The sequence below is a fragment of the Pseudopipra pipra genome, chromosome 3, assembly GCF_036250125.1.
Source record: "Pseudopipra pipra isolate bDixPip1 chromosome 3, bDixPip1.hap1, whole genome shotgun sequence".
NCBI lineage: Eukaryota > Metazoa > Chordata > Aves > Passeriformes > Pipridae > Pseudopipra > Pseudopipra pipra.
Genome location: NC_087551.1, coordinates 100244971 through 100267046, shown reverse-complemented (window position 1 = coordinate 100267046; position 22076 = coordinate 100244971). Strand labels below are relative to the sequence as shown.

Genomic DNA, 22076 nt, shown 5'->3' with positions numbered 1-22076 from the left:
ATTCAGCCTGCATTCTTAGACCAGCTGGAATGTATTAGTACTGTTTTGTGTTTATGGGCTCTTCATCTAAACCTTACACAATTTAATTTTCTCTGCAAATTTACTAACTTTGAGGCTACTGTGCACCCTGTCCTTAAGCATTTTCTGTCCTTAAGCATAGTGTGGCAGGTCACACTATGCTGGCAATCCCAACATATATTTCTGATGGGTGGAATTATGTGCTTATAAATTCCTGTTGGTATCTCTGTAACTCATATGAGAAAAGTTTTTCTTGCGGAGAGCACATCTCCAGCAGGTTTGGCATGTCATACACTTTTCTGCTATCCAACTGTAATGTGGCAAGAAATCATACAACCAAAGATCATCTAACATTAAATTATGGGCTTGGCTATCCATCCTTCACTTTTCCTGGATCTATGAGATACTTATATCTCATAGGCAGAGACTACTTTTTTCGAGTCACAGTAAGAGTACTTGTACTTTGAAGAGCTTGTTGTGTGTACAAATGAGACAGACACCAACTGAAGATGGGAAACAGGCAAATTTGTTTCCAATACCATATAGGAGTTTAAAGGCAGAATTGCATGGCTCATTCTTCAAGGCTGTTCTACCTAGATTAACAGTGAAATCTGACAAAAATCTGTAAAGGAGACCACCTGTGTCTGAATATTTTCTAGTTCGGTATGCTGTTTGTCTATATGGGCTTGTTCTGTTAAAATACTAGAACCTATTTAATTATTCATTTCATGTTTAATACTTTGATATTTAATTTAAGAATTAACATTTGAAAATGTATTAAAGCCTACTGAGAGTATTCCCATTGGTATGGGTGTAATGGTGCAGGGTGCATATCTAAGTCTCTTCTGTGTAGTAGAGCACAATAAGACGCTGAGGGCCTAATGCTTTTTGTTGTTGAATTCAGTCCTCTTTGATGCAGCTGGAGAAAGGCTGGAGTTAATGAGATTAAAGATCAGATAGTCCAGAATGGGTTTGGCTCACCCAGGGATTTCTCCTACAAAAAAGATAAATAAAACGACTCCCTGGAAAAACACACACTCCAAAGTTGTCTGAATCTGCTGTTCTTATGGGCTTCTTTACCATTTCAGAGAATCACAGCATATAGGACCCCTCAAACCTCAGATGCCCTTGTCCTATTCCTCCATCTTTCACTAACAGGACACCAACTTTTCTGGGGATATGAGCATGCAAACCTGTGTTTTTTGTGACCAAGGCAGAAGTATGCTCCTCTCCTTCTTTAAGAGAAATCCCAACCCCCAAGATGGTGCAGCCCATTTACTACCCATGTCTTGGCTCTGGAAAAAGAAACAAAGGCATCTGTGAGTGAAGGAGGAGAATATGCACTCCAATGCAGTTGTACTAGTAGCAGATTTGTTGCACAGGGCATTGCACAATCTCTTACCACATGATACAGCAATTACAGGGAGAGCTGGACTGTACCCTCAATTGGTGCTTCCTGTGCATGGGCCCAAATTTGCACTAATATAATTTTCAATGTCCAAATGACACAATGTATCTGTAATAAGCAGGTATCGGGATTTTGATGCCAGAATAGGAAAACAGAAAGAAAAACAGGTAAACTAAAGAAAGAGAAATAAAAACTCAATTGACTGTCAGGGCTATGTGATCTTTAAAACTGGTGGGTTTTAAGAAGAGCTTGCACATGAATTCAGTGGTCTTTTTAATGCTTTTTGGTTGCTGGGGATCTCAGCTGAAATTTTTGTAGTGACTTATGTATGTGTAGTAACTCATGTATATGTATGCACAAAATGGAGATTTAAGAGAACAAATTCTTATAAAGCAAGAACATCCTAGATTATTCATTACCAAGACAATACTAATTATTAGAATATTTAGTGGTTACATGACTGAAAACATTAAAATCAAACAAATACTTAGTAAAGGACCTTATGAATTTGTCCTGTGTGCAGCTTCTTACATAGAGCTCGAGGTGACACTTGCCTGTCTTTGTAAGCCTGAGGACAACCACTAAAATCTCCCCCAAGGGCTGTCCCAAAGGCACATTGAGGAGAATAAGAAATCCGATTGGGAAGATTTCAAGCATGGAGAGACATTTATGGAGCTTGAATGGACTGATATCTTACTGGGCTGACTGTTATTCCCCAGTTTATCATTGATTTCATACTAAGTTTAACGTACCCTAATGTTATTCACCTTTGTCCCTCAGATTTTCCCTCCAAAAGTTGTTTACTCCCCTGTTCTCCCCTGCTTTCCCACTCCTCTGTCACTGGTTGGCTGAGAGTTGCCGCAGTGCAGAGTGAGCCCCCCTTGGTCCCTTCCCCTGGATACCCACAAGTCACATCCACCTTTTCCCTGTCTCCCAATCCTGTCTCACCCTTGGTTGTCAGTCCCATGCACCTCCCTAGTTATGAATCCTCCCCTCAGACTTACCCTATATAAGTCCCTGTGTTCTCTTAATAAATTGGTATTGCACCCACACCCTCAGCTGCATCTGAATCCTTTGCGTGGTGCTGTGCCCCTATCCCTTTCCCCTCGGGCCGTGGCAGCACGATGCTCACTGCTCTGTGCTTTTGTGGTGTGACAGGCCTGGAGCAAACACGTGTTCTACTTGTGCTCACCACAGCAGGTGAGGCTCAGTTGGTTTTACTGAGAGCTGCAAAGTTCTGGTTGGGACTCTCCTGCCTCAATGTAGCAGTTGCTCCTGCAAGTCCCTGTCAGGGCCGATGTAGCTACAGCAGCTCTTTGTTTTTGACAGAGAAAGGAGAACTGATGACTCTACCATGCCCTTTTCTGCCTGGTTTTCTATGACTGCTTGAAAACAATCAATTGAAACTCTGAGTGAGACTATTTTCAAACATCACCAGTCTCAAAGTCTCCAAGCATGAAAATTCAGATAATGTTTTGTTGACAGGAAATTGTCACTTGCATTTCTGACAGATGTCGTCTTGTTTGGTTGTTGTTTTGTTTTTTGCCTGTTTCAACTGAAATGTTAAAATATCAAAATATCCTTTCCATGTTTATAGGGAAGATGGAGTTACTCAGGAGTGATTTCTTCTAACCTTTAGAAAACACCCCCATAGTTTTCTGTTGGCTGCTTCTAATGCCTCCTGCTGCTCTAACCTCTGTTTTCCTACAGAACTGTGTGTTTATGGCATTTTAATCAAGTCTCCTTATTAAATGTGTGAGCACCATTTTATGTGAGGTGAAGGCTTGAGATAATCTACATCAACACCTCACAGAGCCTGGTGATTATACATAACCTACATAACAGCTTTTCTGTTACACTTTTGACTAAGTTCTCACTCATTTCCTAAACCTTGACAAGACCAGGCAATCTGCCTTCCCATTAGAATCTCATGCCCACTGCCCACCATTATAGTCAGCTATTAATGAATGAGGTGACTGTAAACTGAGCTACATTTACTGGTACCTGCTGGTACCAGCTAAGTCTTCTTTATCTCTTAATATAAAAAAAAAGTTCTGGTGAGTACATGTGCTTACAAGATTTACAGTAGGGATTAGAAATTGGAAGATAAATTTTCCTTCCCATTTCACATATGCAACCTATTGCCATGTCAGGATGCATTCTGTCACTTAATACAAGGGAAAACTCTGGCATGAAAACCAGGATGTGTTTTAATCTATTAATCAAAACTGGTGTAAACCTACCTTTAGACCTTGTCCAGACAAGAAAGAAAAATCATGTCCGAACAGAAATAACTAAAACGAGTTCTTACCTGCTTTATTTCTGTGGGTTTTTTTCCCCCTTCTTTTTCCTTCTTTTTTTCTTTTTTTTTTTTTTCCCTAAGTGTTTGAGACTGTTAAAGTTTTACTCCTGAAGGGTGAATGGGGATCCCTCAAGGGACTTATTTCCAGTCTGTATTGTTTATGAGTATTTGTATTAATGATAAAATGGCCACAAGAGTCTTCAAAAAGGTTTTCATTTGTACTAGATATTATGCCAACATCTAGAAAGACTTCTGCAAAGACTTTAGAAAAGTTTAAGAACAACCTAAAGGTATTAAAACTTTACCAAAGCAAATTTTCACTGCTGGACATGGCTGCTGAACTATAGCAAAAACCTTACATGAATGACTGAATTGTCACTTCAGTAACTACTGATCCCTATTTTGGACATTCAGATTACTTTTATTACCTGTTTCTGAGTTTGATCCTGATTTTACAATTAGTTCTGCTCCAGTGAGCCAAATCATGTTGCTACAGTGATGGTAGTCCTTTTGTATCTTCTGTATATTGTTGTTCTCATGAGGCAGTCTTACTATCAAAAATGGTTTCTCTAAACAAAGTAGAATCTCCTTGCAACCATGTCTCATTAGGTTATTTTCCTATTGAAAAATCAGGTGAATAGAAACATATTTCTGTTCCATTTGCTCCACCTGTTCTATCAGGTTCTCTCCTAGTAAAGAACATTGCAACACAGGGGTTTATCAGCCGCCTCTCAAATTCAAAAATGCTAATTTTTAACCTGCTCATTTATAGTTGGCTCCAGGCTTTAAATCTCCCCATATGACCCCAAGTAATAATTAGAACAATTAGTCCCTGCCCCTCTGGGATAATTGCTAGCATAAATTGCACTAGCTTTCCTAAAAGTTCTTCTAAAGAGTCTAAAAAAAAGAAGGAAGAAAAGAAAGAAAAAAACCCCAAACCCAACTAAAGAACTGAGGGAAGGAAAGGGCTGTAGACACAAGCAGGCAAAAGTAAATGGAAAAGGAAAAGCAAGACAAGACAATTTTCCACATTCCATTCCTGTGTGCTGCCTCTCTCACAAGCACCACATATATAACATTCCTTCTTGCAGGCAACAGGCCTCCCTACCCCAGGTGCCATCAAAAATTATGGGAGTGGAAAAGAAGAAAAACTCATATCTTAAAAGCAATCCTGTTTTTCATCAAAACAGATTGCTTTAAGGCAGCCATCTGACTGGAAAGAGGAAAAAGGAATTAAAACAGTCTTGTTCTCTAAGTTCTATGTAATGCTCAGCCAAAAGAATAACTGAACAGTAATGAGCAGGAACTTGAATTTACAAAGTTAAAGAGAAAAATATTGCAGTGGAAGAATTTGCTAAAGGGGATTAGGTTGAGGTCAACATGGCCCTCTGTGGTCAGCAGCAACAAAAGCAGAATCAAGCTGAAATTCATGACAAATCCAGTACCAGGAGTAGGAATGCTGTATTTAATGATTTCAAAACTTGGCTGTGTTAAGAATCAGCACAAACCCTGACAATTTCATTTATTTTTGAAAGAAATAGTACAAGCTGTTTTATTTCTTTCAAAGCCTTCTGTTTAAACAACATTAAAATAGTTCTATTTTGTCTTAGCTTTTTTTTATAATGTGTAACATACAAAAATATTTAAAGTAAACAAACAAGAAACCTTCATGGAAGGATATAGGAATGGGACTGTTTAAATAGGCATAATTTTTGCCACCTTCTTTTTCTTACTGAAAATGAAATACTGGCGAATTTCAAGAAGTACTTGAATAGACCCACATGGACATATTGTCCCAATAATACTAAAGTCAGCTCTGCTTCAGAACTCAATTGTCTACTGTTGTTTTACTTCAAATCTTTAAGTGAAGTCAATCTGGCAGGAAGTACAATGAAAGTAGTTAACACAAAACAATTATTTTCCCTTTGAAGGAGACAAAACAAATTGATAAAAGAATTTTGAAATTATTTCATGTCACTCATCTACTTGTATAATGCCCAAATTCCTTCTGGTTTTCTTCTCTCTATGGGGACACCCTCGTATTTCCTATTTCTGTCTCCATTTTTTGAGAGGTAGGTTGAGTCTGTGTTCTGAGACATGGATGTCAGTACAGGCATTGACCAATTATTCAGCTTTCCACATCTGCATGAATTTGGAACAAGCACGGTGCAGGAGAAAAACTAGTGATATAAAATATTGGATTACTCCACTGTTAAAAAAAAGAAGGATAAGCAACACCTAAATCCTCACATAATGCGCTCCTCACATATGGTTAATGCAGTGTAAATTCAAATGAAATATAGAAATCTAAATCAGGGAGAGCAGATCATGGCTGACATCAGACACCGCAGGCATATTTACATTTTATTCAGTATTTCTTCAGAGATCAGGGAGCACAGCTGACATACATTCAATGAGGTAATTTCCGTATCCTTGAAGTCAGTGTAACATGCACTTGGTCACTTCAGCTAGATGAAGTGATATACATAGGAACTGCCAGAGTGAGATATAAAACCTCAATGCACCTTTGAGAATTTACACCTTTCTCACTACTAGTACAAAATATAAATGGTAGGACATGCAGTTGGTGAGTTAGTTAAATGTTAAGGTACAAATACTCATCAGTCAAGGATCACAGAGGCATCAGGTCTTATAAGGAGTCTGCTTTTATTGAGAGGATTATGGAAAAACTCACACAGTCTTGTGATCCACCACTCTGAACTTTAAAGCTTTAGAGAAACATAAATGAACAGGTTAAATCTTTCCAGAGTAGAAGTACCAACGACACAGCTCTAGAAGTGACAACAAAAAAACAAGCAGGAGTTGAGAAACGTTTTCATTAGATAGCATCCAGCCAAGTTTACACAATTCTGCTTCACAAGTAAAAATTCTTCCATTTTATTTATTTTGATAATGTTTCTTTAGTATCTGGGTCTGCAGAAAGTGCCATGCATTGCATTTGAATCCTAACGAGAATGCACACTAACCCACCACTTTAAAGCTATTTTGGTGTTTGAAAAACAGTCAAATCCTTCTGTGAAGGTGCAAAAAAATGTTAAAAATGTAGAAATTGAAGGAGGTAATAGGGTGCATGTTGGCACTGCTAAGCTGAGTGAGTGTGGGTACATGTCACATACCCGTGTGGGTGTGAAGACTATTTGTGGGAGGACATGGGAAGAATTTGACTTCTGTAAGAGGATATCAAACTTAACATCCCATTTAGGAAAGATTTTTTTAGCTTCAAATCTAAAAATGTGGCCTTGCAATAAAGTACAACATCACCTCTGTAAATTTTGTTATTTTGAAGCATCAACAGAAGGATCTTCCACTCTTAGTTTTCATTGTCAAAAGAACTCAGCATTAATGTTAAGAGAAGTAATGTGTAAAATCTCACGAAGATGCTGATTTCTCAAAGTTAAACCTCCCTACAAAACACCAGTATGGTCAGTGGTGGCAGAGAACTTCAAGAGGGATGATTTCTAGAACAAGTTTGATGGCAAAGGTATACATTTTGTTACCTGTTTCCAAGTGCATTTCTTAACTTTTACACTAAAAAAGTGTGGTTTTGATTGGTCTTGAAGACTAAAAGCCTGACTACAAGCAAGTAAATCTATGTACTCATGACAGTTCAAAGGAGGATTCTGCCTAGTAAACACCCTTTCTCTAGATGGTACTTTCACTCGAGGTTGTGAAGTTGGGAATATGATTGTATATCTCATCTATACTTCCCTATGTTTGGAAGTAGTTTGGATTTTAAGATTCCTTGGGAAGAGCGTGGGTAAGTGGAGAAATTCTGAGAGGGAATGTGTCAGATCTATAGCTACAAACAGTGATAACACATGCTTGGGCTCCCACTCTCTTCATTCTCTCCTCTACATCACCTGCCTGCTGAGTTGAACATCTTGAAGGTGGTGAGATAACAGGACAAGGAAGGACTGTTTTCCCAGCTCTGGGAGAAAACAGGAAAATTGTAAATGGGGCAGCTGATACAATAAATGTTAGGATGTTAGGCTAGGGTATAACTTCTGTGTTTGATTTTCAGCATTCAGCAACAGTCTACTGCAGATGCAGCGTACTGCCAACTCTTCTTCCAAACACAAGGAAGGTTTAAAGCATATTGGAATACAGATAACCCACTGAGGATCTTTCCCAGTTGAATGGAACTTTTGTTGCCTACACAATGAAGTACATTCCTGGGTTTTGCATGTATCATTTTGTTTCTTAGCTTTGGTTTAGTTTGATATGGTGTGGACTCTCCAAACGCTGAATCTTCTGACTTTAGTGGTAATTGACCAAAACTCCTGTCTTTGAAAGCAATTGCTTCTAAGCATACTCCAAGACAGTGACAGTCAGAATATATTATGTGCTGTATTAAGGCCTTCTAATCAATGTTAGAGATTAGTAAGGCTCTGAAGAAGTAATTTGCTATGATTTCAGTAACTGCATTAGCTGTCCTGACTCTAGATTCTTGCCATCCATGTAAACATACATTTTCCTTTTGAGTCTTACCACTCACAAACCTCAACTATTTACAAACAGTGAGAAGTAGGTCACTCCCACTTCTTCAGATCCTCAAGCTGTAATGAAGTGTAAACATAAATGCATTCCTGTTGAGTCAACTTTTATTCTCACATCTATCTGTGGGACTGAAGCCTAAATAGGGAATGTATGCAAAACTATATACAGAAATGGTTGGAGAGGAATGTACTACAAGACCGCTATTAATCTATCCTTCTTTTTAATTTTCCTCTCACTTTGTAAACTTTCTTTAAGCCATTGTTAATTTTATATTTATTTCCCCTTCCATATCACTGCTCTTGCTTAGTAAATTTCGTTCCTGTTCAGTAGCTAATTCTTGCTCAGTAACTAATAATTCCTGTCTTCAGTAATATAATATTCCCAAATAATCACCTTTAAATGGGACTTTTATCCTGACTTGCCTCTCCTGGGTCATTATTTTCTTTGGGCATTTGAAAATTACTAAAAAACTATAGTTATTTTTAAGTATGTAGCTGTAACATTTTTTATGGCAGTAAAACATAAGGATTAGAGCTCAGAGCTGGTATCTGAAGTGGTAAGAGCCCTTAGTCTCATATGAGACACATTTGACCATTTTAAATGCTGATAATAGTCTGACAAAACATATGGATCTACAACAGAAGCAATCTCTTTGAGCCCCCTTTGTAATCAAAACAGTGAGAAATACTTTGCAGTACAAATTTTTGAGTTTATTTTGGATACTCTCTTTAGGATGAGAAGCGCTATACATTTAAAAACTTGCAATATGTACAATTCCTTTAATCAGATACATCTGACTTTTGTCCCTGATTCTCCTCAGTTCATAGACTGCCACACCAATGCAATGTGAAAGGAACGTTTCATGATTAAGAGTTAATGCAACGATGACTCAAGCTGCAGAGGAAATCTCAGGGAATGCGTGTCCTAGGTGTCTGTGCTCATGAGGGAGGCCTGTGGTCACTCTTGTATCCCTCTGATAAATTTTCACCTGTGCACAGTTTAAAAGCTCCTAATGAATTGGTGGCAGCCCTCTAGACAGATAGGATCAGCCTCACATTCACAAGCCCTGGTCCTCATGGCGGACTTCAGCTATCCTGATGTCTGTTGGAGGGACAGCACAGCGGGGAATAAGCCATCCTGGAATGTGTTGATGAAAACATCCTTCTCCAAGTGACAGAGAAGTCAGCAAGGAGGGGTGCTATGCTGGACTCTGTTCTCACCAACAAGGAAGGGCTAGTGAGCAATGTGAAGCTTGAGGGCAGCCTTGGCTGCAGTGACCATGAAATGGTGGAGTTTGAGATCCTTATGGCAGCAAGGGGAGTGTGAAGCAAGCTCCTACTACCCTGGACTTCAGGGGAGCAGACTTTGGCCTCTTCAGGAAACTGCCATGGGATAGCCATGGGATAACCCCTGGAGGGAAGAGGGACCCAAAAAGGATGGTAAGATTCAAGTATCACTTCCTCCAAGCACAAAGTTCATCTTTTATAAATAAGAAATCAAGTAAAGGGAGCAGGAGACCTGCATGTATGCACAAGGAGCTTCTGGCAAAACTCAGACAGAAGGAGGAAGTTTATGGAACATGGGAAAAAGGATAGGCCACTTGGGAGGAATATAGGAATGTTGTCAGAGTATGGAAGGATGCAACAAGAAGGATTAAGGTCTATTAAGAATTAAATCTAGCAGGGGAAGTCAAGGACAAGAAGATGGGCTTCTCAAGTACATCACTATTAATCACTAGCAAAAGGAAGACTGGGGCCTGCTTCTGAATGAGGTGGATAACCTGGTGACAAAGGATACACAGAAGGTGGCGTTACTGAATGCCTTCTTTGCTTCAGTCTTCACTGCTAAGACCATCCTTCTGGAATCTCAGACTCTGGAGGTAAGAGAGAAAGTGGAGAAAGGGAAGACTTTCCCTTGGTCTAGGAGGATCAAGGTAGAAATCGTTTACGCAAAAATGATGCCTACGAATCCATGGGCCCTGATGGGTTGCACCCATGCATGCTGAAGGAGCTGGCAGATGTTATTGCTGAACCACTCTCCATTGTCTTTGAAATATCATGGAGATCAGGAGAAGTGCCTGAGGAGTGGAGGAAAACCAATGTCACTCCAGTATTCAAAAGCAGAAAAAGGAGGACCAGGAAACTACAGGCCAGTCAGCCTCACCTTCATTCCTGGAAAGATAATGGAGCAGTTCGTCCTGGATGTCATCTCTAAGCGTGTGGAGGAAAAGGTTATCAGGAGTAGTCAACGTGGATTCACAAAGGGCAAATCATGCTTGACCAACCTGATAGCCTTCTATGACGGATAACTGGCTGGGTAGAAGAGGGAAGAGCAGTGAAGGTTGTTCACCTTGTCTACAGCAAGGTTTTTTACACCGTTTACCATAAAATCCTCATAGGAAATACACATTAGATGAGTGGACAGTGAGGTGGATTGAGTGGTAGAGCTCAAAGGCTTGTGACCAGAGGTGCAGAGCACAGCTGGAGGCCTGAAGCTAGTTGTGTTCCCCAGGTATCAGTACTGGGTCAAGTTGGAAGAGGGGACACAGTGTGCCCTCAGTAAATTTGCTAATGATAGAAAACTGGGAGGAGTGACCGATATACCAGAAGGCTGTGTCACCATTCAGCAAGACCTGGACAGGCTGGGGATTTGGGCAGAGAAGAACCTAATGAAGTTCAGCAAAGGCAAATGCAGGATCCTGCACCTGGGGAAGAATAACCCCAGGCACCAGTACAGGCTGTGGACTGACCAACTGGAAAGCAGATCTGCAGACAAGGACTGCAGAGTCCTAGCAGACAACAAGCTGTCCATAAGCCAGCAGTGTCCCCTTGTGTCCAAGAAGGCCAAAGGTATCCTGGAGTGCTTTAAGAAGAGCACTGCAGCAGGTCACAGGTGATCCTGCCCCTGTACTCAGCCCTCGCGAGGCAACATCTGGAGTATTGTGTCCAGTTCTGGGCTCCCCAGTTCAAGAAAGGTAAGAAGCTACTAGAGAGGGTCCAGAGAAGGGCTACGAAGATAATGTGGGAACTGGAGCATCTCTCTTATGAGGAAAGGCTGAGAGTGCCTGTTTAGCCTGGAGAAGAGACAACTGAGAGGGGATCTTATCGATACATACCAATATTTAATGGCAGGTGTCAAGAAGGTGGACCAGACTCCTTTCAGTGATGCTGAGTCAGGACAAAGGGCAATGGATGCAAACTGATGCACAGGAAATTCCGTCTTAATACAAAGGAAAAATACTGAGTCTGATAGCAGTGGAACAGGCTGCCCAGAGATGCTGTGAAGTCTCCTTCTCTGGAGATATTCAAAACACACCTGAATGCTATCCTGTGCAACCTGCTCTGAGATTCTCCAGAGGTACCTTCCAACTCCAGCAATTCTGTAATTCTGCATAATGAGGCCCGGAAACATTTTACACCTTAATTCATGGACATATATACTCATGCATCTCTCATGAATGTCAGTAGGAGTAACCATTTTCACCAAAGAGAAAATACACACCATTACCGATCTTATTTCACCTTGATTTTCTCATTTTCTACCCATTTCCTTCAGGCTTAGATGGCTGACAGTTTCCCTTCACTGTTGGTCTAGTAGAAAGTCATTTCAAGCACCACAGGTCTGCCTGCAGTAATGACCATGCTAAATGCCATTGTGTGGTTTGGATCTTCACAAATCAATGCTGCTCTGTTACCTTCTTTCCTGCTGAAAGGTTATAGGTCTAATAATTTGAGTGACCCCCTGATGAGCACATTGAGACCCAATTTGCATGCTTTAATGGCAGCAATAAGAATAAAATTATGGCTCTTCGCAGCAGTCTTTTTTTGATATGGTGTTAACTCTGCATTGTGTAAAGTGAAAGTGTGGCTATTATACCCTTATATGCCAGAAGAATTTCACTCATGAGCGAAATGAGGAAGCTTTTGCCTCTTGAGACATTCTAAAGCTCTGTTGAAAGAAGAAAACTTAGATGCATAAGCCACCTGGACAAAAGACCTCTTTATTTTCAATCAGCACTAGGATTATTAACTGAGGCTACTAGACCAGTAGGACAACCTTCCCTTAGCCAGTGACACATATCAGGCCAACATCTGAACACATCCCACTTCAGTGGGATTTTTTAGTGTGCTTAAACACATATGTAACTGCCATTCTGGAGTAGTTACATTTTGCTGAATTAGGACCTACTTCTGGCGGTGCAGTGCAATCAAAGCAATTGCTGTAGGAATAAATGCAAATAATACCAGCTTTAATACTATAATTATGCATACACACATATCTACAAGCAAGAATGGAAAATGGTGGTGACTGATCTATGGGTAGCCAAAAGTAATCGTGTTGGATCATCTGTGTTGAATTCTTAAATCACAGAAGGGCAGGTCATTCTCATTTTGAAAAGGCTGAATTCCTGTGCAGTTGGGATCTCAGGAGTTTCTGTGAGGAGAGGTCAGGTGTGCCACATGCCAGACACAGCTAGTTCCAGCTGGTTCCAGCCAGCTCCAATGGCTCCCCAGAGAACACAGCTGATTCCATCAGACACTTCTGAAAAAACAGAATCATAGAATCATTTAGGTCAGGAAAACTTCTAAGATCATCCCATCCAGGCATTAACACAGCATTGCCACTAATTTTCCTCAAGTCAAGTCTGTTTTACCACAACAGTAACCACTAAGGAATCTCCCTGTCTTTATCTCAACCCATGTGCTTCCACTTCTTTCTATTTTTTCCCTGGTCCTGATGTGAGGGATGAGGTGGGGAGTGTGTGAGTGGTTGATTGGGAGTTTAGCTCTTAGCCAAGATTAACCCACCACACTTGGTGTAGTTTTTAATACTGTACCCTTTGCAGTTCGAAAAACTTCTCTAATTTTAGTCTACAATTTTTCACTTGTATGTACTGTGAAATCAAATTATGAACTTGCAAAGCATTAATTGATGCATATTCAAAGGTTTTCTCTGACTTATGGAAAAGCATTGTATATTAGTCCTTAATCTCAGAAATTTAAGGAGCAATTAAAAGTAATAATAATAATAAAAAACCCTAAATACCCCCCAAACAAACCAAAAAGGAATGAGACAATTAGCAATGACAAAGAGTGATTGAGAGATGATTACTCTTCTTTTTAAACTATTCCATCTAAAAATGAAACAATATCTCCTGCATAACAGAAACTGGCTCCAGAAATAACTATAAATGACCTGTGGATTTGAGGGGATTGTTCTGTCCAGAATAAAGTGAAATATGAATAATCTTAATTTATCTTTGGGCATTTCTTGATATATGACTTAAAATTCTTTGAAGTGCTTAAAGAAGTTTAAACATTAAAAAAGTAGTCTCCAAACAGGCTTTTTTTCACAACAATTATAATTCCACAGATTCAAATTCCTCCTTTTTTACAAGTTAAAACAATAAAATGGAGCGTATGTAAGCTTTTTAAACGACATCTTTTGGATATAAAATCTGTCCTTTAAGTCAATTTCATATATTTTTCATGAGTTCTGAACCTTCTAAATGGAATATCTTCCAAAATTATATTAAATGAAACTTTGGGTTGCAAAAAAATTCCCATGAATGTTGGTTTTCTGTTACTGCTAAATTGCTTCCAGTACATTAGATTAGTTTCTTGCATAGCATTGCATTATTCAGTGCTTGTGCTTCTTCTTCACTGCTATTTTTACCCTTTATTCATTTTTTTTTTTCACCTCTGGGAACAGGGAATTATCTGAAAGATACTGCCACCTGTTGAGATAGAAGCTCAGGAGACCTGCCTAAAATAAGACAAGTTACAGAACTAAAAGTTCTGGTTGGGTTGTCTTTCGGGATTGAACATGATATCTCAGAGTCTGGGTGCCTACTGGTTGGAGCTAAAGGATCTGCTCCACACAGAGATATAGCAGCAAAGTTGTGCCCCGTTGAGTATGGACCAGGAAATGAAGAAAGACTCTAGCTCACACTGGCTTTGTAGACCCCTTTCCTCTGTGTCCAGAAAAGATTGCTATCATCATCTGGGCTGGGGTCCTGCTTGTACAGTCTGCAGAGTTTCTCATAAAACTAGATTAAATCTGAGTAACGGGCAGAGTCTCTGGTGATTGTATTCCTGGATGCCAAAAAAAATTTTTAATTGTGAACAGAAAAAATGTGCAATGTTGGCCTTTTATGATATATATGGATGTACACACTAAAGTAGTTGATATTAATTGTGATGAACTTCACCCTACTGAAAGCCCCTCCATGCAAAATCAGTATTTGAAACAAAGTCTTTTCTATTAAAAAAAAAAAGTTCCAAATAGGGGTACATTTTTGTGGTGTTTTCAGTTTTTTAAACAGCCTAATTTGAAGGTACTCCACTACTTGTTGTAGGTTTTAATTTGACAGCCAGCTTCTTTCCCTTTTCGTCAGATCTGTTTCCTGTGAAGGTCAAAAACTAAACAATCCCAGATCGAGGGTAGAAGCTGGAATTCTTTATTTAGCACTTGCTTTGCAGTATGAAGTCTTAGAGGCAGGCATGTTAATGAAGAGGATGGGTTATGCTAATCAGGGGACGAATTATACTAACTTGATGATTACACAATTCTCTGCTACAATCACACAAAGTGGTTAATATTTTCCTGTAGCAAGGACTACATGGAGGGGAGAGAACAAAGGGGTTTCTACATCATCTGACAACATCATCACAAAGTCTTTCCATATCTTCCTGAAGGAGACAGGACAATCAAACATAGTTGAATGTTAACAAGTCTTGTAATGAGGTTCCTCAGAATAAGGAGTTTCTCCCAGCTCCTGCTGTCCATGGCCTGCTACAAAATCCTATCAGTTCCTTTTCTGCTGATAGTAGAATTTCAGATCCCAACAGTTTCCCCTTTGCAAATATCACAGGTTAAATCACTTTGTCCTTACTGTGGCAAAAAGAGACTTCCTTATCTCTGCCTTTGGAGTCTTTCTTGTATTTCCATGTCTTGTTTGTTAACTTTTGCAGCAGCCAGCAGAGGCACAGCCAGGACTCTGGGTTTATTTGATACCATCCCATGTCATGGGCAGTGAGATGGAGGGTGGTAGTGTTTTTTCTGGTTTGATGGCGTTTGTGGCTGGGTGATGCTGGGTTTCACACGGTGAGAAATTGCGTGTGAATCATTCACCTGTCTTGTACATTCTGTTATTAGTGGTGTTGTTGTTAACTGTTTCTTTTCTTATTTCATTGCTGTTTCCAGTAAATTGTTCTTACCTCTTCACCTTTTTGTACAAATTCTGCTCTCCATTCTGTCACAGGGAGAGATGAGAGGGGAAATGGCTAAGTAGCATTTGATCTGGAGTGTTTCAGTGGGAGCACTAAATTGGTGAATACAATTCCTACACCAAGACAGCATCATAAAAGAAAAAGTTCATAAGTGAAGCACGATTAGGCCAGAAAGACTGCTGGTAATTCCTCTCTCTTATTGCTCATGCAGCTGTATCCTTTGAGTAAGGTTCTGCAACTTTTGCAGTGAAAAGACACCTTTGAAAAAAGAAGTGAAAAAAGAAGGAGGAAAGGCAGGAAGGCAGGCAGGCAGGAAGAAAGGAAATTTCTAGAACCATTCTGCCATTTTTGTGATTTTTTTTCAACTATCCACAGACTTAGTGTAACTGTGTGGAGGAAACCCAAATCTTCTCAAATTCATACTCAAATGCATATTTATGAGAGACAGATAAATTATGTCCAGTCAGAGACACAACCATTGTTCAGTGCTGAGGAATGAGCTTCTGGGAGGTTAACATAGAAAACACAGAGGCAACACTTCTTACCTTCCAAAAGGTATTCTTACCTTCCAAAAAGTAAGAATTGGTAAGGTCTACATTACTAATGACACAATATAATTGAAATGAGGGCAAGTTTTTGATAGCTTGAACTAAGGAAGCATTTATTGAGTTTATTTGTCTAATAGGTTTAGATAACATTCACAGTATTGATCTGACATAGACGACAAATCATGAAAGTACTGGATTAGATTGCCAGTATCTCAAGGGTTAGATTGCCACTTACTCTGTGATCACTCATGAAAATAAATAAAAAAGAGAAGTATTGGAGGAGAAAAAAGGATTTACTGCATGATGTCGTCCAAAAGTGAATGAGAAGAAACACCGCGAATCTTATTTGTTTCTTGATGTATGGAGATGTCTAAATTGAAGAATTTCACATTTTCCATCATCACTGGGGCTTTCTGTTACTGACCACTGAATCAGTGTCTGCACCTTGAAAGATTATTAAAATCAGCCAAACTGCATGTTCATGGAAGTAGTCTTGTTATACACTCAACATGTAAGAAGGCTTCTTATGATAGAAATATGCCTGTTTCAGTACACATTCCCACCACAGGTGGGAATTTGGTAGCAAAACATCACTACAAAGGAAGAAGGCCAGTTTTCTGCATGTTTGTATATGCATGTTGGTAATGATGAATGACTCACAAATGGCGTGCTGCTGTGCTGCATTTGGCAATGCAGGAGTTGCTTTGCTCCCTGTTCCTACTGTATGTATTTTTTGGCATGTCGATTTAGTTCATATTTCTAAATAGTATGTAGATTTGTAAAACTGGGCCTCTTTGCATGTTCTATTCTTTCATAGTGCTAGGCAAGACAAGAATAATTGAAATGGAAATGGGATATTATTTTGTTAGTTTAATAATATCAGAAGTGAGGAGGGAAACTAGGAAAGTGTAAAAAACGTTTGTATTACTATAGACTGAGAGCTGCAAAACTAAACTGGATTTGATTTAAGTTGTGTAGTTGAAAAAACAAACCAAAATGCCTGAAATTTTGCCAAAAAACCCTCCAGAAATGTCAACCCCTTCTCATCTCTCAAAGGCACGGAATCCCTACAAATGAGGTGTAAGGGTAGTTTATAGTGACTTTAAAAGTTTATTTGAAATATCCTTATCCTAACTGTGTCTGATTCTTCTATTAGCTGCATCAGGATGAATTAAGGATAACTTCTAGAAGTAAATGGATTTAGACTGACTAGAGAGGGAATCTGGCCCATTAAAACCATTTCTGCTTTACTCCCTGCCACAGGCCTTGACTGCTGAATTAAGCAGAGAGAAACATTGCCTGCTGTTTTGGCCACCCAGTACGAGTCAACATGTGGCTAAAGTGAAGTGCTGGCTGTTGAGAGGTCTGGTTTATATTCCAAGCTCTACCACTAAGTCCTAGTTTCTGACCTGGCACGAGTATTTTAACCCCCGTGTTCACACCTTTTTCCTCATTACAGCTTTAGACCGATATCATCTCACAGACATGACAGAAATCCACACATTTTAATTAATGCAAATTTTGTTTTGAAATCCTTTAATAAATGTTCCTATTATCAAATATTAATTATGAAGCAAGTTTTCTGGAGGCTTAGGATAAGTGCAGGACAAACTTTCTGAAATCCAGTCTGTAATCTTCTTTACAGATCTCTGAATTTTTCTGAGGTCCTAAAAGCTGACCTCCCCCAAGAGTGGTCAGGGGACATCTCCATCTCTCCTGTCTCCTTGAGCAGAGATCCAGTTTCAAAAATTACTGCGCTGGAAGTTCAGTCTCTGTCTCAGCGCAGATATGCTGAAACATTCTGAAAAACTGTATCTGTGAGAACTTAATTTAGATTTTGAAGGCCCAGATGACCCAGATAGTTTGAAATAAGCAAAAAAAATCCTTCCCCCCCCCCCCCAAACATTTATTCTTTGCATTGCTTGGAAAAACACAAGGAAATGAGTGTATTATGCAACTTGCTAATAAAAGTATGGAAGTTTGGTGTGGGAGTAGCGTCCTAATCCTCTGTGCCATAATAAAAGGGCTATGCTATTCTCTTTTAAGAATAAGTAAGAAGAAATTAATGGCCCATTGCCTACTAATGCTTATTACAAAACTCCGTTATCTTCAACAATAGGCAAAGTCTTTAATTCTCTTCCATATTTATGTACAATAAGAGCTCAGAAAAACCTGACAACTTCAGGAAGTTGTCAGTAGGTGCTTGTGGCAGAGATGTCCTTCAGCCTGTTTGCAATTAAATTATTTACTTTGGTCTATTTAAAATTAAATAATATTTCAAAAGAATATGAGATTTTGTAGTGTTTCAAAGCATTGTTAGTTGAAAATACATATAGGAGAAGGTGTCTGGAGAGAAAGTGAATGGTAGTGTAGTCAGACAAAGCCATTTACCTGTCTATACTACTTCTTGAAGTCTCCTTTTGTTTAGGACATCTGTATCTTGGCACAAGTTCTCATAATACCACTAATTCCATCTCTTCTCCCTGACAAGGGTATCCCCATGATAGATTTGGCACCCTAGCAAGTATCAGTCACAAATCCTAGCACTGAGATAAAGCAGCAGGAACAGTTCCAGAAAGAAGGCAGTGGGTGTCTCTGAAGATTTGTAACACTCTGATGTTTTATTCTGCCAAAGGTTCTCTATTTTTCATAAATGTCTCAAAAGATATTATTGTTTAGGTCAGATATTTTATGAGCTATTTTATAACACTCTTGAAAAAAACCAAACAAACTACCTACGTGCACGATATTTTCCTTTCATTGTGTTGACTCAGTTGCACTGACGTATATTCAGAGCAGCTCATTTGGTATCAGTAAACTCAGTTTTACACCATATAAGAAAGAAATAGAATTCATATATCTTTGTCATATTTGCTAGTGAAACACTAAGTGGACAATAAAGCCCCCCAGAGAAGATCAGCATTTCAAGACTCTACAGTCAGCTGCCTGCAGCATCCAGGTGGAAGGTGGGAATGTGCTGCTCTGAGGCTGCCTTCCATTATTCTGTGTCAAGCATCACAGCCTCATAGTCCTCTCTCCCAGACCAGTTAATCTGTTCCTTTTCCAGCCTTTTGCTCCTCTTTGCTATGACAGGAAAATACATATGAATTGTAGTGGGGGTCTATTTTGCAATCATAAAAGGTCCAGACCCACAAGCCATATCTGGACATGAAGATCTGTGCGCGCTGCTAACAACAGCTCTACTGTATGAAACAGATGCTAAGGATATATGAGAGTGGGGAAAAGGGGAGAAGAAATCAGAAGAGGGTCGGTGGCTAAAGAGAGGCTTTGAATTTCTAAGACCCATTATCTTCTGTCTAAATCAGAGAGGGTGAGATTGTACATCTGTGATTTCCTAGTTGGCAGCTAAGTCTTCTCTAAGATTCTTTGCCAAGGCTAGGGCTTTTACAGAAAACACAGTTCCCCACTCTCAGCGTTACAGATAGGGTTTGAATATATCTTTACAAGTCTCCAAACTTCACAGTTTGAAGACTTAATCCTAATTGTAAGTATAAAGACTGAGACCTAATACAGGGAGAAGATTATCCTGTGCTGGCCTACAACAGGTATTTTATATCATGCTGAAGGAGAGGAGTCTGAGTCTGTGACTTTTTCTACGTTGTTGCAAAAGTGTTCAATGAAGACGAGGTGAGGGCAAATCTTCCGAATTTGTCTTGTAAAACTTAAGATGTTAAGTTGAAGCCGTAGTTAACTAGAATGTGGGAGAATGAAGATGCAGTGAAGAAATTAAGACTCAACATGGAGACAAATAAATGAGATGTAATTATGAATTAATTTTAGTTTAGTTAGTTTAAACATAAACTAAGAAATATTCTCTAGTAACACTAGTCATTTGAAGCAGTACTTTTTCTTTTCTAGTCATATGGATGGCTTTGTATGCTCAGGAAGCAAATATTATGAAAACAGCATTCAAAGATGGCCAGTGCTATTTTTTCCTATGATCTCCTTCAAACAATATTGTATATATGAAATGTATAATAAACCATGCTTTTATGTACGTGTTCCAGACAAGTTTATTTTCTGCAACAGTTGAAGTGCAGAAGAATAAGAAACTCCTGAGTCGTAACACACTTTGTTCATCAACCAACAAACGTAGGGCTTCAGCACTTTACAGAAATCTCCTCATCGGGAAATGTGTGTCTTCTGTCTGGGCTGTGTCACTGTACTTGCTTTTGCAGTTGTGCCCTTCAGACCAGGTTCTGCCACTGGTTACACTCAGCAGTGCTTATAGAAGAGTACAACAGAGGGACAAATTTGGTTCTCTGTTTGTAAGCAAGTGCCCAGGGAATGACATAAGTTGCCTTATTAGGCAGCACAAAAGGAAATAGTGCCGCTTGGCAATCCTCACGTGTTCCAGCCGCTGGCGGCATCTGTAGTTCCTCAGCCCTCTTGGGCCTGTACTGTTTCACTGCAAAACAGCAAGCCCTTGAAAATACAGCGCTGGCTTGGCAACTGACCGCTGCCAGATAACAATTGACACCAGGACTAATTTAGTAATGTGCAGCTTTAGGGAGTGACATTTACTGTATCTCCTGGCGTAACTGATACAAAGCATGCAGCCGTGGCAAGCCCTGCATGGTATTTGCAAAGTGTCAACTTGAAAGAGTCAGGCTGCTCTTATGTCTGCTCTCAGAGGCGATTGCTTCAGCCCATCAAATCAACCTTTGTGTAATATAAACAGGGAGACGTTCTCCCGCCATTCGGTGTTGCTATTCTGTGTGGTTGCTGGTTATATCGTATGTCAGCACATTGTACAGATAATGAAAATGGGGAGCCTGAACTTGTACAGGAGATAAAGGTTTCCCCAGAGAAGCAAAATTACAGTGAACCTGTCAGGCACAGATTAAGGATTTTGCAAAAATAATCAGAGACACAGAAGTTAGACCTTTTGATATGACTGTTAGCTTTGGTATGACTTACTGTGCAGAATAATTCTATTAAATTAGTTCATTAATATGTAAGTTATAATGATCTCTATAAAAGGGACTTTCAGCATAAAATACTGGTAGCTCTTTCAGGAATCCCAGGTGGGTGGGCTGAAAGCTATTGTGATAATGATTGTGGAACTAAAGATCTCACAAAAGAAATTTTCACCTGGATTTTTGCAGTAGATTTTTTGGAGCTGAGGTTTAAATTAGTGTTATCAAATCCTCAGATAGGGGTACTATTTCATAATTTCTCACCTCTTATTGAAAAGAGTTGTTAAGCAATGGAAGGTTTCCAAACAGAACAATAGAATGGTGTATGAGTGCAGTTTTACTTTCACTCCTTGATTTTTTGTAAGAACAAGCAAAATGCTTAGTTTTCATCAATTCAGCAGTGTTCTTTAATAAGAGCTGCAGTTGTGACCTATTGTTACTCTCAAAACAGGATATCTCATCCTGACATCCAGCCTCTTTCCCAGCCAGGATCATTGGGAAGCTGCTCTGGACCTGCCTCAGTCCAACCCTCTGATAGCCACATGCGCTACAAAATTCTTTCTGCTGCAGAGGCCCACGTGAAACCATGCAGACAGGCAAATGGCATCCCAGTTTCTCCTCAGCAACTGCTTCCTGGTTAACTCTAACCCTCAGGAAGCTGATTGATCTTGTTGCCGGTGTATTTTGGTTCTGAAAAAAATCTCCGGAGCAGTTAATTAGGGGTGAGATAAGAAAGGGTTTATTTGCCAAGGCAATAGGTGATATAGACGCGCGCCGGCCGTGCCCGAAAGGTTACCTTTTATAACATTATCCATCCAATCCCAGATGTGTCCACCCTTTGGCCCTTCCTCTGGACCGCCCCGGGCCCTCCCCCTGAGAATTGGGTCTGGGGTCTTTTTGGGACCACCTACTTCATCATCTTCAGCTTCATCAGAGTACAAAGGGCACATTGTTACCTAGTTTTTGACCGTACTCTGTGGTTTAGGCCCTGATACGCTGTTCTCCAAACAGTCTAGGCCTTTGCCTTGACAAAAGACTAAACACTGCTACTGGATTCAGGGGTAGGTTGATATGGAAGGCATAGAATGGGGTAAAAGGGTTAGGGAATGG

At 39.7% G+C, this 22076-nt stretch overlaps 1 long non-coding RNA gene across 1 annotated transcript; it reads left to right on the top strand.

The window, feature by feature from the left end:
- Positions 1-2480: 2480 nt before the first annotated feature.
- On the top strand, positions 2481-21629 carry LOC135412080 (uncharacterized). Its single transcript, XR_010429493.1, has 3 exons — positions 2481-2626; positions 20055-20139; positions 21418-21629. It is a non-coding gene; the product is annotated as an uncharacterized LOC135412080 (long non-coding RNA).
- The last annotated feature ends 447 nt before the right edge of the window (positions 21630-22076 follow it).